This window comes from Pteropus medius, unplaced genomic scaffold, assembly GCF_902729225.1.
Source record: "Pteropus medius unplaced genomic scaffold, Ma_sr-lr_union100, whole genome shotgun sequence".
Classification (NCBI taxonomy): Eukaryota; Metazoa; Chordata; class Mammalia; order Chiroptera; family Pteropodidae; genus Pteropus; species Pteropus medius.
Window position 1 is genome coordinate 1,972,492 of NW_024352790.1, and position 15,250 is coordinate 1,987,741.

General features: G+C 34.9%; 1 long non-coding RNA gene across 1 annotated transcript in view; it reads left to right on the top strand.

Moving 5' to 3' along the window:
- Positions 1 to 329: 329 nt before the first annotated feature.
- Positions 330 to 15,250, top strand: part of LOC120592309 (uncharacterized) — a 19,064-nt gene continuing 4,143 nt past the window's right edge. The window contains exon 1 of the long non-coding RNA XR_005650098.1: positions 330 to 369. This is a non-coding gene — a long non-coding RNA (uncharacterized LOC120592309). The remainder of the gene's footprint in view (positions 370 to 15,250) is intronic.

A 15,250-nucleotide genomic window follows, 5' to 3' on the forward strand; every position in this document is an offset into this window, starting at 1 on the left:
CCATCCTTATTATTTATGTGCATTTCTGTGGAAATTAATGACCTGAAGAAAAGCAGATGATTTTTATGTAACTTTATTTGAAATAAACTTAATCTATACCAGCGAGTCCCTCAGTTTAATGTGCACATAAATCATGTGGAGGTCTTGTGGAAATGAAGATTCTGACTCAGTAAGTCTGGGTGGGCCCAAGATTCTGCATTTCTACCAAGATCTCATCTGGTCCGCAGACCGCAGTTGAATAGGAAGGATCTCAACGTGACTTCACATAGGCATTTTCCTGCTCTTAATCACTTTTATTTTTTAGTGTTCCAATAAACTGAACCAGTAAACTCATTGGAGAAAATGATCCATTAGAACTTAAAAGATTTGGTAAGTAGAAGAAACAAATAAGGAATATTTTTTCCTTTGGAAATCTTTTCTAGATTTATAATTCACTTTCCATCCTTGGTCTGAGAAAGCCTGGCATATTGTTTTCTGGTGTGTTCTTTACCCTAATGACTAAGAATCTAATTACATTCCAAATGTGACTATTTTCCTAAATATTCCCAGCTGCTTTCAAGATGAACTCTATAATATCCCTAGAAAAAGGCTCTGTGGCCTTTTTTCAACATGTGATGTTTAGAAGACCACAGAATTTTAGGGTACCTTTTCAAGTTAGCATTAATCATACACGGTTTTTTTCAGAAAGCTTTTTTTTTTTTTTCCCAAAATGACCCACATTTGAAAAAAAAGAAAAGCACATATCAGTCAAGGCAAGATATTGGGAAAGGAGAAGATGTAACTCGGAAACCTTATCTGGAAATGGTAGATATTACTACATTTTGTCTCAATAATAGTTACTCACTGAATGCTATCAAACTAGTTGTAAACCAAAGGGAAGCCTGTATTTAAATTCTAGGCTTATGTACTAAGTTGCAAGGGCCAAGATATTTGTACATACATTGAAGTCAAAGTTATTGCCTCAAAAATATTTTATACAAATCACTAGTTTATGAATGCTCTGATATTATTTTTAACATAAATATGACTTTTGAAAACCTTATTACTCCAAAAAACATGCTAATTTTAAGGGATATTGATTACCTAATTGTTTAAATGTCATTCTTGTTGGAATTTACAAAAAATATATTTAGTCAAATAGTGTTTACTCACCTGAAAACATGGCAGCATAATATTCTTCCTGCCATTAGGCTATTATTCATCTTTTTTCAAACTCTTCTTCTTTTCTGCCTCTTCTACATTTTAATATATTGCTTTATACATACAAAATTATATGTATTGCTTTATACATACAAAATGAATAATTTATGAAGCATATTTTCAGAGGAATACCTGTGAACCTGTCACCTCCTTAAGAATTAGAAAAATACCAATACCTTTGTATTCTTTACTTATTCATCTCCTGTTTCCTTCCCAAAAGTAACCTCTATGCTGACTTTTTCATTAATCATTCTCTTAAAAAAAAGTTTTAGCACATAGCCACATGAATTGAAATAAGATATTTAGTTCCTTGTTTTTTGAGCTTTATAAAAATAGTTTCATAACATGTGTATCTAGTCTTTTTCTACTTGACATCATTTTCTAAGATCATACATATTAATGTCTAGTAGTAGGTAATTCATTTTCATTGCTGTATAATATTAACTTCGGGAATGTATCAAAATTTATCTATTCTTTTATTAGTGGACATTTGTTTTCCCAGATTTTTTTTTTGTTATTATGAAATATGCTTCTGTGAACATCTAGTACATTCTGATGCACAGATGAAGAGATTTTTCTAGGTCATAGATATTTTGGAATGGAATTTCTGGGACATAGCAAATGATTACGTTTTCAAAATAATACCAAGTTATTTTCCATTGTGCAATTTTATATTCCACAATCAGTGTATATAGTTTCCCATTGATCTATATCTTATTTTATTTGTCTTAATTTTTGTTAAAAATAGATATAATATTGTTATCTTAATATGAAGTTGACTATTGTTAGAGCTAATTTTTTATATGTTTATCTATCATTTGTGTTTTTCCCTTTATATTATATTCAATGGTTCTTTTGCTGATTTTTCTTTTGGGTTATTTGCTTTTTCTTAATGTTTTATTTTTCATTTAAGGACTTTATTATTTACTGATTTTTATCCTAATTACTTTCGAAACAGGGAATACATCTCATCCTATATTAGGTATCGATTCTCCTTTTACTAATAGCAGAGTAGCTCAGATCAGATCAACCATCCCCGTGATAATTATACACACCCACACAATATATACATAATTCTATACACACACAGAGGCAAACACATGTTTAAACTATCAAAACTACTGGAGGACGAAAAAAGGTGGGCAGAAACTGGAGAAGCACTGATAGTGAAAATCCTAGAAAGGAGGGAGACAGGCAGGGAGAACCCAGTATTCTGCATGTTAACTCTGTCCAAATATCTAGTTGACCTCTGAGGTGTGCATGTGTGGCAGTGAGTAGCCACCTAAGGCTGAAAGTATTGAACAGAGGTTTCATCTGTTGACCACCACAGGGCAAACAGAGTTTGGAGTTTGCCAAGGTGTCTCTCTGCTAAAACAAACAAATAAACAAAATATTAATACTCTTCAGAGAAGTATAACATATGCTTTATAATAGGTGTCCCCAACCCCCCGGGCCGTGGACCTGTACTGGTCCATGGCCTGTTAGGAACTGGGCCACACAGCAGGAGGTGAGTGGCAAGTGAGCGAGCAAAGACTCATCTGTGTTTACAGCCGCTCCCCAGCACTAGCATCACTGCCTCAGCTCCACCTCAGATCATCAGGCATTAGATTCTCATAGGAGCACCAGTGCTTGGTGCCAAAAAGGTTGGGAAACAATGCTCTACAAGATTCAGGAAAAAAACAAAATTACTAGAAGAAAACAGGGAAGTGATACCCATACTCCAGAGAAAAGGTAACTGATAGAGACAGGCCAAGAAATTGGAATAATCAGATATGATTTTAAAGCAGCTGTTATAACTATAAAATATAAAGAAAAATATGATCACAACAAATCAGTAGAATTTCAACAGAGAAATAGAAATTAAAAAAAAAATAGAAATTATACAACTGAAAAATACAGTAACTAAAAGGAAAAAAAAAATCACTGAATGGGTCAATTCTCTAATACATCCCCCACATACTATGCTTCTGTCACCCTCAGCTTCTCACCATTCCCTGACAGGACAAATCCTTTTTTCACCTCCATGCCATTTTATAGTTGTGCCTTAATCCCTTAACATCTTTCCTCTCTTACGGGAGGCTCCTATCATGTCTGCAGTAAAGTCCTTTTCAATCACTCAGAGTTAGTGGTCCGTCCTCTGTGTTTACATGGCTCATGATAAACATGGCTGTTAGAGCATACACCTTGGGAGAAGGAGATTACACTATAGGCCCCTCTAGTGCAGGGTCTGTATCTTAAGAACTGCCGTAGGAGCTGGTACAAAGTGAGTGCCAAGTAAGTATATGTTGAATAACAGAATATCTAGTAGAAGGTGAATTATAAATATATAGCTGTATATATAGGTTGGACCATAGAAAATTTTTGATATTTGACAATTTCTGAGTACAAAAGTAGCAATTTCCTATGGTTCAGGACACACACACTTATATCTATTAATACATTAAGGCAATTGGAGTTTTATATTCCACCTCTACCTATTAGCATTAATCAGGAAATGATATCAAGGTATCATCTGATTTAACCCATTGCCATTGGACATGGGATGTATTCTTATGTTACAGAGGAAGCTCAGAGAAATATTTTCCAAGGTTTGCAGAGCTATTAAGTGATGGAATATGCCAATAAAGGTTAAAGCAATAGTTTTAAAAAGTACATACATAGTCATTTCATTAATATATAAAATTTTTCTCAAAATGTTATAATGATAATTTTCAAACATACAGGAAAGTTAAAAGAATTATACAGTGAAATCCCACATATCCACTAATTTTAATGAATAAAGCTATGAAAATGTAGTATGTTCATATTGTCAATGGACTTCTTAACTAGACGACATGATCATCTATTTTAAGGGGAGGGTAAGCAAGTACAGGAAAAGTACAAAATTAAATAAAATCACACTAATATTTTACAACTGTATACAGATGCTTTGCTATAGCAAAGTGGATTCATCTGTAATATTTTAAATTAATTTTGTTAATCAATTGGGAATTTTCTTAAATTCATATGAATATAGATTTTTATCACTTTTTTAAAAAACTTAGGATTTGAATTCAATTTATGAGCAAATTGTTAGCCACTTATGTTCTAAATCAGTGCTGGACATTGGATTTGGTGCCTTAATTTTATGTGGGATACAGATCAAGCCAACTCTCTTCCTGTCTCTATCAATCTTCAAAGTCAGTATTTTCCCAGCTCAGTAATCCAGGATGGGGACTGATTCTGATTCATATTCATTTTAAAACAAGGTTCATAACTGCAAAATTACTCACTGGATCTTTCTTTTCATTTCCCTATATGGGTAGTCCTTTTGGCCTGTAATTCCCAAATATTTGTTGAACTTCTATTATATAATAAGTACTAAACTAGGGGATATAAAGTGAATCAAATAGTTAGAAGCCTAATATTCACAGAGCTTAGCATTTAATAAGGTAAGCAGACTTGAAACAAATAATTTTTGTGAGTTGCTAAAAATTAATTATAATGTATTTACTTTAGATAATAAACAAAGAATTTATTATAATTATGATCAATCCCATCATCTGTCATTAGTTGTCATCCTGGGTCAACATGAACATAAACACATCTTAAGAATAGAGTTAAAGTCTGTACCTGTATTATTCCCACCTCTATGTCTAACATGCTGAGATTCTGAGCTTACAACTGAAAAAAATTATAGTAAAACCTTACTTTTTTTTTCTTAGTTTAGGGTAAAATTTAGAGTTTTTGTTGCTCTTGTTTAGATTTTTGTATTAAAAGAAAAAAGTGGAAATATGCCAACCTTTCTATTTCTGCACGTCAGTAATGGTCCTAACACTCCCTTCTCGTGCATTTCTTTTGGCTACTTCAGGACAAATAGCTTAACCACATCCCCCGCTTACAGGTGAGTATCATAAGGGCTCCAGAGCCCTCACACATGGATACCTACATAAGCTTTTGAGAACTGATCAGCTGAGTTTGAGCAATGAAGGGCGGCCTCAGAGTGAACCACTTGGGGGGATTGAGAAAAACAGGGCTGTAAAGCAGGATGGGGTTGTCTTGTAGGTTTTATCACTTCAGGTGGGTCATCGCATTATGGCTTCCTTTCTTCTTGAGACTAGACTCTTAGACAGTTTATAGTGGGACAGTCAAGAGTATTGAGAGGTTGGAGGACAGTTTTTCCAGGTACTTGTGGAACTTTGTGTTCTTGCCTCCTGGAATCCTGAGCACTCATGACTCTGTAAATCCTTAATTAAGATATTAAGTCACTGGATCAGAAAGAGCTACTGAATGGTGAGAGACACAGCATTTTTCCTTTAGTGATTAATAATCCAACTTTTATGGGTTGAATTGTATTCCCAAAAAAGATATGTTGAATTTCTAATCCCTGAAACCTGTGAATATGACCTTATTTGGAATTAGGGTCTTTGCAGATGAAATCAAGTTAAGATCGTACTGGATAAGTGTGGCCCCTAATCTAGTGACTGGTATCCTTATAAGAAGAGAGAAGTTTGGACACAGACACACACAGGAGAGAAGGCCATGTAAAGGCAGAGGCAGAGATTAAAGAGATGTATCTGTAAGCCAAAAATGACTATAATCACCCGAAACTAGGAGACATGAAGAAAAATTCCTCCCTTAAAGCCTTCAGAGAGAGCATGGCTCTGCCAGTACTTGATTTTGGACTTCTAGCCTCTAGAGCTTTGAAAGAGTAAATTTCTATTGTTTTATCACACCCAATTTGTTACAACAGTGCTAGGAAACTAGTGCACCAACCAGTAGAAAAAGAATCATCCAACTCTTAAAATGTATACAGGAAACATTTCTGCTCCCAGATCTCTCCAGATCTAAGCAGGAGCTCTCTCTCTCTCTCTCTCAGGCTCTAGGATAAGTAGCATATCGGTCTTCTAGTACAATCTTTATGTGGAAGTTCTCCAGAATAAACTAGGCTTCTCTCCTGGGACAAGGCAGGCAGCCTCCAGCCTCCTCTGAGGGTATGCACAGGTCTCCTGAAATGAAGTCTCCTTCAGGTGCTGCAGAGTCTAGGTGTTCCCTAGGCTCCCCAGTTGAGGCTTGTGCTCCAACCTAACATAGACTAGGACCCAGTCAACCTCAGAAGCCTCATGTGCATCCCCAGCATTTCTAGCTTGCCCTCTGCAGTCAAACCATCACCTCCCCAGAATGTAAGAGTAAATTATTGACAAGGAAGAAAGAAATTATTTTGGAGTAGTGTAGTGTTGCACTTTGAGATAGATAAAAGGATGGATGGACAGACGGACGGACACACAGATGGATAGATAGGTAAATGTATATACATACACACATATGCATGCCTATATGTAATCACATATGTGTGTACTTTATTTCCCTCTTCAAATGCTTTTACTAGCTCCCTCTTCCTTGGTGAATAAAATCTAAAATATAGCCTAGCATTCAAGACTAGCCACTATATTGCCTGTCAACTCCCTTTATATATTCTGTAATTTAGCTGAACTCTTATTGATCCACTTCCTATCTTTCAAAACCCAGATCAAATATTAACTCCCACAAGAAGGCAGTCTTTCCTGATTTCCACACTTTATTTTGAGCAACCATAATCCTTTTTGTTTTTACCTCTTTAATTACGTTACACATTGTATTATATGTTTTTAAATATTCGTATGGCCCTTTTTCTCTGGCAGGAAGAAAGCTTGTTATTAAAAGTGAAATTAAAAGTAAAATATATTTGTGAAAACTGAAAGTACAGAATTTTTAGAATGTTTCATATGTAGAAGGGTCTTCATTGGCGCTGTTATCACCGTAGTAGCTAACACCTACTAAGGGCTTATTCTATGCCAGGCATTGGCTAAACTGCCATGTAAATTCTTTTAAGCTCTTTCCACTAATGTATGCCAATTTTCTTATTTATCTTTGTGTGCAGCATAGCACATTGCACAGTTGTAGATAATGAATGTTTGTCAAAAGGCGAATCTAGTAGGCAAATGCATGTAGAACATGAGACTTTTGATCACAATAGATATAGCATCTTGAAGAAAATTATGTCTGTGTTGATCCATTAAGAAAACTACTCCAGCCTAAATCTCTGTGATAATTAAAATTATACATTTCAGCAATAGTATAAAGAACTAAGCATGTATGCTTTTTAATAACTTTTTTTTTTCTATCACATCCTAGCATCACAAATTCAGTCACTGGTGACTGTATAGGGCTCAACACAGCTCACAAAAGAAGCCTAAAAACCAAGCTTCCTTGTGGACTTGGCATTAAATTCAGACGACTTTGAAAAGCAGTTCAGATCTGTTTTTTTATTCCTTACTTTGTATTTCTTTCCGTAAGAAAGCTGAGTCTGACCTATTTTTAGGATTTGGCCCATGGAATTGAACTTGGTGGTTTTAGTTTCACTGTTGTTGTTTTTCTTCTTTTAGGTAAAAAAATAAAGCACAGGAGTCCTGGCTGCCATGACTAGCAAAGCATTAAAGCTTTCTTCTTTTAATTATACACTTAGAGTCATAGTAGGATAGATCTGTGCTTTATATTTCTTGGAAATTGTGGGGCTTTAGTTCCCCTGAGCCCTTCCCTTTAAATAAGTCACCGATTTCTAATAGCCCTTAAAAGAATGACATCATCAAAACATCTAAAATTAATCTACCTGAATATTAGTTTCCATTTTGTTTGTGGAGATTTTTCATCATCAATAATTCTATTTTTTTCCTAGTGTTATTTCCCATTGTACCCTTTGTCTTTTTTTTAAAGCTCTTCTTCTCTCTTTAGCTGAAGAAAGGTTATATAAATTTCTTCACTGCTCCATGATTTTTGTATAAACTAGAGGAAATCTTTGGACATTAGGATTATTTCATCAGAATGGGATGGCCCTTATTCCCTTTCCATATCTTGAGTTTCTTGTGAGTTCTTATTAGAATAGGCATTAGAGGAAATAAATAAAATATAATTAATTAATCAAGTGCTTTCATTACTAAAGTTACTGTATATATTAGATATATAATTTTGAACTTGCTTTCAAGTCTGGAGGGGTTTGAATGATCCAATACGTTCCATTGCTTTAGGCAGATATAGGATTTCAGTTTCGGCAATTAGGATTACAAATATAAGGAAACGTAATAGGTAATTCAGATGCTTAATCATTAAAACTCTAGAAATTAGGGCAGATTGACCATCTCAGTAAATGGAAGAGCCACAAACTGCCTACCAAAAAATAACTACTATCACTTTTGTTCCAAAGTTTGTTTTAGAGGTTCAGTAGCATCCATTGAACTTTTCCCCTGACTATCTTAACACATCTTTTTCGTATTTGAGTGTCTGGCCAGGATTGGAAACAGAGGTGTGAAAGAATTACGAGAGTGGCTGTTTTGCAGTACTTTTGGCTAGAAGTAAAATAAGCAGGAAGTTCTAAAATGTCTTGAGAAAGTTTGTCCTGAAGAAAATTCTAGGTCGAATTTTCTTTTTTAAAATAAGGGATTCAGACATTTAGGTTAATAATCAAATAAGAATTGTACTTATATGGATAGCAACACTAATTGCAACTATTCTAATACCTTATTGCCTATATAGTACTTTCTAGGGTTTTTGATATTCTTCCACATGGTTTTTCTCCTTTGGTGGTTACAAACACCACATCAGGCAGAGAGTTCGGTGGTTTTACTTCCATTTTATAGATGAGGAAACTGAAACACAATGGTCCTAGCAAAGTACCTTTTGCTTTGTAGGCACTCATAAAGGCTTTTAAATTTTTTCATCTAGTTGTACATCAAACTTCTATTTATCAAGGTTATTCTGAAACACAGAAGTGCTGAGGTCTGTTTCCAGTACCCTTTGTGAGTAGAAATGTAACTCCTTGTTTTATGAATAATCTTTAAAAAGGTAAAATGCTTAACTGTGCATGTTACTGTGCTCAGTCTGTACATTCCGAGAGTCAAGATATTTAATACGTCATTTTACTCTTTCTGACTTTATGAGAAATTATAATCTAATGTTGATTTGAAAGCATCAGACAAATCCAAAGTCCTGGGAAAGTGATTATGATTAAAATGAAGAATGACTTGGATCCCAACATTTATAGAAGTATTGTATATGCCTATAACTGTGGCAAATAAAAGTTAACGAAAATAAATATGGTATTATTCACAGAGTTTAACTGAATAGAACTCATTAGTTTAAAACCTGGTTTATAAAACCTCTTACCTATTTTTAATGTGATAAAATTTTAGATATTTATACTAAATCTTGGTGCTAATGCTTTGTTTGAATCAATCTGACAGTGCTTTCTAAATATTTGAATATCATCCTTCATGATACATACATATGTCATATATCTTTTACTTATTTAGAAAGCATATCTATATGAAATCCACATGAAAATGCAGGTATCTGTATGGATGTTTAACCTATATTGAAATAAACATGAGTATGCTTTAGAACATCCAGGTGATTGGTGTTATGTTTGTTGGAATGAAGTGCAATGTGAAAAATAGAACATACAAGTATATAGGATATAGTTCAAAAGTGCCTGACTCAAGAAGTGATTTTTCTGCTCTTCAGCTATAGCAATGTACATAGGTTATATTACTTTCATACACTTTTATTTTAAGACTTGATAAGGGAGTCATTAAATTCAGCATAGTAACCCTGATTTAGAGGTGTAATTACATAGAATATTCAGTTTTCATGATGTATATGTGAAAATTCCAGAGAGATAGATTTCAACTTAATAGAAGGAAGACCCTGCCAATGAAAATAACTGTTGGAAGTTTGATTGGATTGCCTTGGAAGGTGGTAAATTTCTTGTCAAGGAAGATGGTCAAGCAGATGTTGTAATGGGGATTCCAGCATTGGATCAGATCTGACTAGACTATCTTGGAAGTCCCCATGATTCACTGCTAATGGATGATATTGGCTTCTAGAGAGAATCTCAGAATGTTACCTCTGGAAAGAACTTCAGAAACTGCCTAGTCCTACTCTGTCACTTTTCAGAGGAGGAAACTGAGCCCCAAGGAATGCAAATGTCCCATCCAAGGTCAAATAGCTAATATGTTTCAGAGGATGTGTTTGACAGGAGTCTATTCTTTTGGTTTCATTTAGAACCTAGTAAAATGTAACTGTATTCTCAGTGAACTGTCTGCCTATGTGGTGTAGGGAAATTTGGCATCTACTGACTACAGAAAGTCTTTTGTCTCAGGTGAATATGAGAGGCACGAATCACAAAGAACCTGTTGTATATGAATAATTGAGAGTAATAATTTTAAGATGCTACTTATTTTTTAAAATTCATGTACTTTTGAAGCAATGGGAATGGGTCTCAAAGGCTTTATAATGTAAGAATCTTCTAGGAAGAGCAGAGGGGAAGGTCAGCATTAGGTTGCAAGTAAGTGGTGTGTTCTAAATTTACTTAACTTTTGTTATCAGCCATTCCTTGGGGGATATAAGGCAAGATAAGCAGTGCTGATATTCAGTTGATAGGTACTAGAATAGTCATTCAAGTTGGTAAAGTATCTTTTCCCAGGATCTTCAGCCCTATAAACTCAACTGTGGTCCACAAGACTCTGGGGTTGGAGTGTAATTCAACAGCCTTGGAGCTAGACCGCACCTGTCTAGGAACTTCAGCTGAAGTATTCAAGAGCCACAGAGTTGGACAATACCTGTATAATATGCAGAAATCTCTACAGCTCAGAATATCTTTTTAATTAGCTCATCCCCTCTGTTCCTACCCCTTCATTGTTTCATTTTTGTCTCATCTACCATTTCCTACTTTCAAGTATACTCTAAAATGATCTTTCTTGCTCATCACAAATATATATATATTTAGTAAGTTAGTAAGTTGGCAGGTAGTAAGCTGACCAAATTTGTTCATTTAATTTATTTATTAAACACCAACTGTGTCCTAAGCACTATTTCTGGGGATACAGCAATGAAAAATAAATGGACAAATATTTGTGTCTTCATAGAACTTAACATTGAGTATAAAATATAAAAAGTGTTATGCGTTGATAAATGTTGTGCAGAAAAGCTGAGAATAGAAGAGAGAAGAATGTGGAGAGTTGTACTTTTAACTAAGGGATTCGGGGAAGGTCTCAGCACTGAGTGAAGACTTGAAGGAAATGAGATAGTAAATTATATTCCTATCTTAGATAAAAAGTATATTCCTGGAAGAGGTGATAATAGCCAGTGCAAAGGCCCTGAGGTGAGAGTGAGCCTGGCTTCTTCCAGAAACAGTAAGTAGGCCATTGTGCCTAGAGCAGAGTCAGGGACAGGTAATGTAGTAGAAGAGGAGGTCAGAGAGGAAACTGGGATGTTGAAGAGGGCATGACAGGGAAGCTCTTGGAGATCATAGTAAGGATTTTGCCAATCACTTTGAGTGACATAAAGAGGCAATTCAAGGTTTTGAGTAGAGGACTGACATGACTCAACATGTTTTAAAAGATCAGTCTGTCATTTGTGTTGAGGATACAGTGAGTGAAGGGACAAAGATAGAAGTATGAAAACTAGTTAGGTGTCTTGTAATAAGCCAAATCAAAGTGATAGTGGTGTGGACCGGTGTGATAAATACTGGTCAGATTCTGTATATATTTTGGAGCTAGAGCCAACAGGATTTTCTAATAGATTCAACATTGGGGGTGTTAGTGGGGGAGGGGAGCAGTGAAAGAGAGGAGCCAAGGAAGACTACAGGATTTATTGGCCTGAGCCAGTGGACAGATGTAGTTGCCGTTTACTGACTGAGGTGGAAAAGAATACATGGGAGGAGCAGATTTCTGCAGGGTGGGGAGAAGCTCTTTATAATTATGTTTGTGATGCCTGTTAGATATCCTACTGGAGGTGTCAAGTGTACAGCTGGATATTTAAGTCTAGAGGTCAGGAAAGGGGTCAGGGAATATAAATCTGAGAGAGCTCACTAAATAGATGACACTTAAAGCTATGAGTCTGGTTGAGATTACCTAGAGAATGAGTAAACATAGAGAAGAGGATCAAGGACAATTCTGGTGAACTTCTAGTAGGGAGAAGTGATGGAGCCCGAAAAGGAGACTAAGAAGTGGACAATTAGGTAGGAAGAAAACCAGAAGTGTAGCCTTGTCTTAGATGTCACGTGAAAAAACGTATTTCCAGGAGGAGGCAATGACTGACTATGTCACGTGATGAAAACTGATCAATTTAATGAGGAATGAGGAATAACTATTAGTTTGAACAATGTGGAAGTTCTTGGTGCTCTTGACTCAAGCAGCTTCTGCAGGGTGGTGGGGATGGAGAGCCTCTTTCAAATGAGATTAAGAGAAGGGGAGGAGTGATTTGGAGGCAGTGAGTATAGAAAACACTTGGGAGAGTTTTGTGAAAGAGAGAAGAGAAATAAGGCAATATCTAGAGAGGTAATAGGTGTTAAGAGAAATTTTTGAAAGATGAGAGGACTAACATGTTATAGAATAATAGTGACTAGAGTGGGGAAAAATGGGTGATGAAGGAGAGAGAGGAGAGACTTGGGCAAGAAGATATTAGAGCTGGGCACAAGTAGAAGCGTTGGCATCATACAGGGTCATATTTTGTAATGGGACAGATGTCAGAGAATATAGGAGGATCTGAGATTTAAGAAGAAAAATGAGTAGGTGAAACAGTCCTTTAAGAGAGAGTAAGAGGATTTACATATTGAGGAAATGTGATAGATTGATTCCATTGTGGTCAAAGGATTGTTGGAGTCAAACATCTTGAAGGAGTAGAGTGAAAAAAAGGGTGGTAAATAACTGTCTTATAAATGAATGGCATTAGTCTGTTTCATAGTTCTGAGGCAAAAGGTATTGAACATTTCCCTGAGATTTAAAAGTATCATGAAACATTTTTGAGAACCATAGGTTTATGCCTTTAGTAGAACGATGTATACTTGTCGAGGAAGGCCAGATTAACACTGACATAAACCTCCACACAGTATGTGGCAAGACTAAATGAATGGTCTTGGCCAGTAGAATTTGTACTTGAAATATGAGCCAGTGAAGGGAGTGGGACTAGTTGGATAAAATACAGCCCCTAGGGAGAGCTGGAGCAAGAGACCTGTGCATTATGCTTTCCAGACTTGAAACGGGAAGTCGGATTTTAATAGCTTTGACTTACAAAATTAATACCCTCCAAAGAAAATTCACCTGTTGCCAAATCTGATGCCAGGGTTTGGGTGCTCACAGTTCCTTCAAGTCGCTTATTTGTTTTCATTTCTTTCTTTTTTCTTGTTCTTTTTTCTTCTCCTTCTTGCCAGAGTTTTCTGACCTTTTAGGCATGAATACTAAAGGGCTTGCAATCTGTCTTCTTGATGAATTGTTTAATCAGAAGACCATAATAAAGAGAGAATTTAAACATTTGGTTTAAAATGCATTTCTCTGGCTATGGATTTCCCCGCATTCTTTGTGTACATATAAATACACTGTTTACGTCTCGCAATTTTTCCCACTTATTTTGAAATCTAACTCTTCAAAACATTCCTTTTAGTTAGGTTAGACTGGAAAACAACAGTTTTGTCAGAAAAAGTTCTATTGACTACGTGCCAAGAACTTCTTAGTCTGTTCCATATACCTTCAGTTTTAGAATTAGATACCCCAGAGCTGCTAAACTTGATCTGTCACACAGTCAGATGTCAGTATTTAGCAAATGCTTTTGCCACTAATGGTTTTTACACTTGTGTTGTTTTGCAGTCTGCTTTTAGACCTTGTGAATTAAAGTTTCCATTCAGTATCACCAAAATAAAGAAGTAAGAAATATAGACATAATTTTTTCATAAAGAGGCTATAAAAATATTCAACACCATATACAATTTTGGGGTTGGCTGGTATGAAGAGGAAAAGGACTTAAAGATCACTCTTAAGATTTGGCTGGAAAAATGTGAAGGGAGTTAAATGTAGAAATACTGAGATATATTCCATTTAACCTTTATTAGATATATTTTAAGATAAGCTGTTTTCCTGAATTTATTCCATATTTTTTGAGTTTGATTGAGCTCAAAAATGGACAAACTAAGATGTATTATTATTATTCTTACTTTTCATAGGGAATGGCTTTTCCTAATCAGGAATATAATACATATGTGCTCATTGTAAAACATTCTATCAATAGTGAAATGTATAAACCACAACACGCAAGTCCTTATAGTTCCACCTGCAATAGATATCTAAACTTAGCAGTTTAATTCGTGTCCTTCCAAGTTTGTTTCTGTGTGTGTGTGTGTGTGTGTGTGTCTATGTATTTATTTTTAGTTTTTAAAACAAAAATGAGCTCTAAAGTAATTATTTTAGTTTCTGTTTTTTAATTTTAATAAATTATGAACCTATTTCCATATATATTTGCCTCATTCATTTTATTGTATGAATGAGCTAATATTTATTTTATCATTGGGATCTATTTATGTTTCTAATTTTTACTATTATAGTAATGCTGCTATTCATACTTTTATGCAATGGGATAACATCATTAATTAGTGATTAGTGTATTTATTAATTCCAAATATATACACTAATACATTTAAAGTATCTAAAAGAGTACATGATACATATGTCTTCAAAAATCTATTATTATTTTTTTCTTTATTACTAGTGAATATGGCCTTATCACAAACTCCTAGAAATGAAATTATTCAGTTGGTAAATGTTACCAAATTGCCCTCAAAAAGGCTCTACCAAACTATTCTCCCTTCATCAGTGACTAAAGAATATTTGTTTCCCCACATGATTTAAATTAAATTTTTCAATAAAGGCATAACATACACATATAAAAGTACATGAACATTGCAAGCATTGACTCAGCAAAGTGAACCCATATGTGTAACCAACACCCAGATCGAGACAGTACATTTCTGTTCTATAAGGCATTATTTACTCTTCCAGCCCCAAATTTAAGCACTAACCTGTTTCAATCAGCATAGATTAATTTTGTACTCTTTTTATGTCTGGCTTCTTTCACTCAGTATTGTTTGTCTTAGATGATTATGACCATCCACGTTGTTGCAGATATCAATAATCCATTTATCTGTGTGGAATTTTATTCTAGGAATATATATTGTAAATTATCCATTGTACTGTTGATGGACATTTTA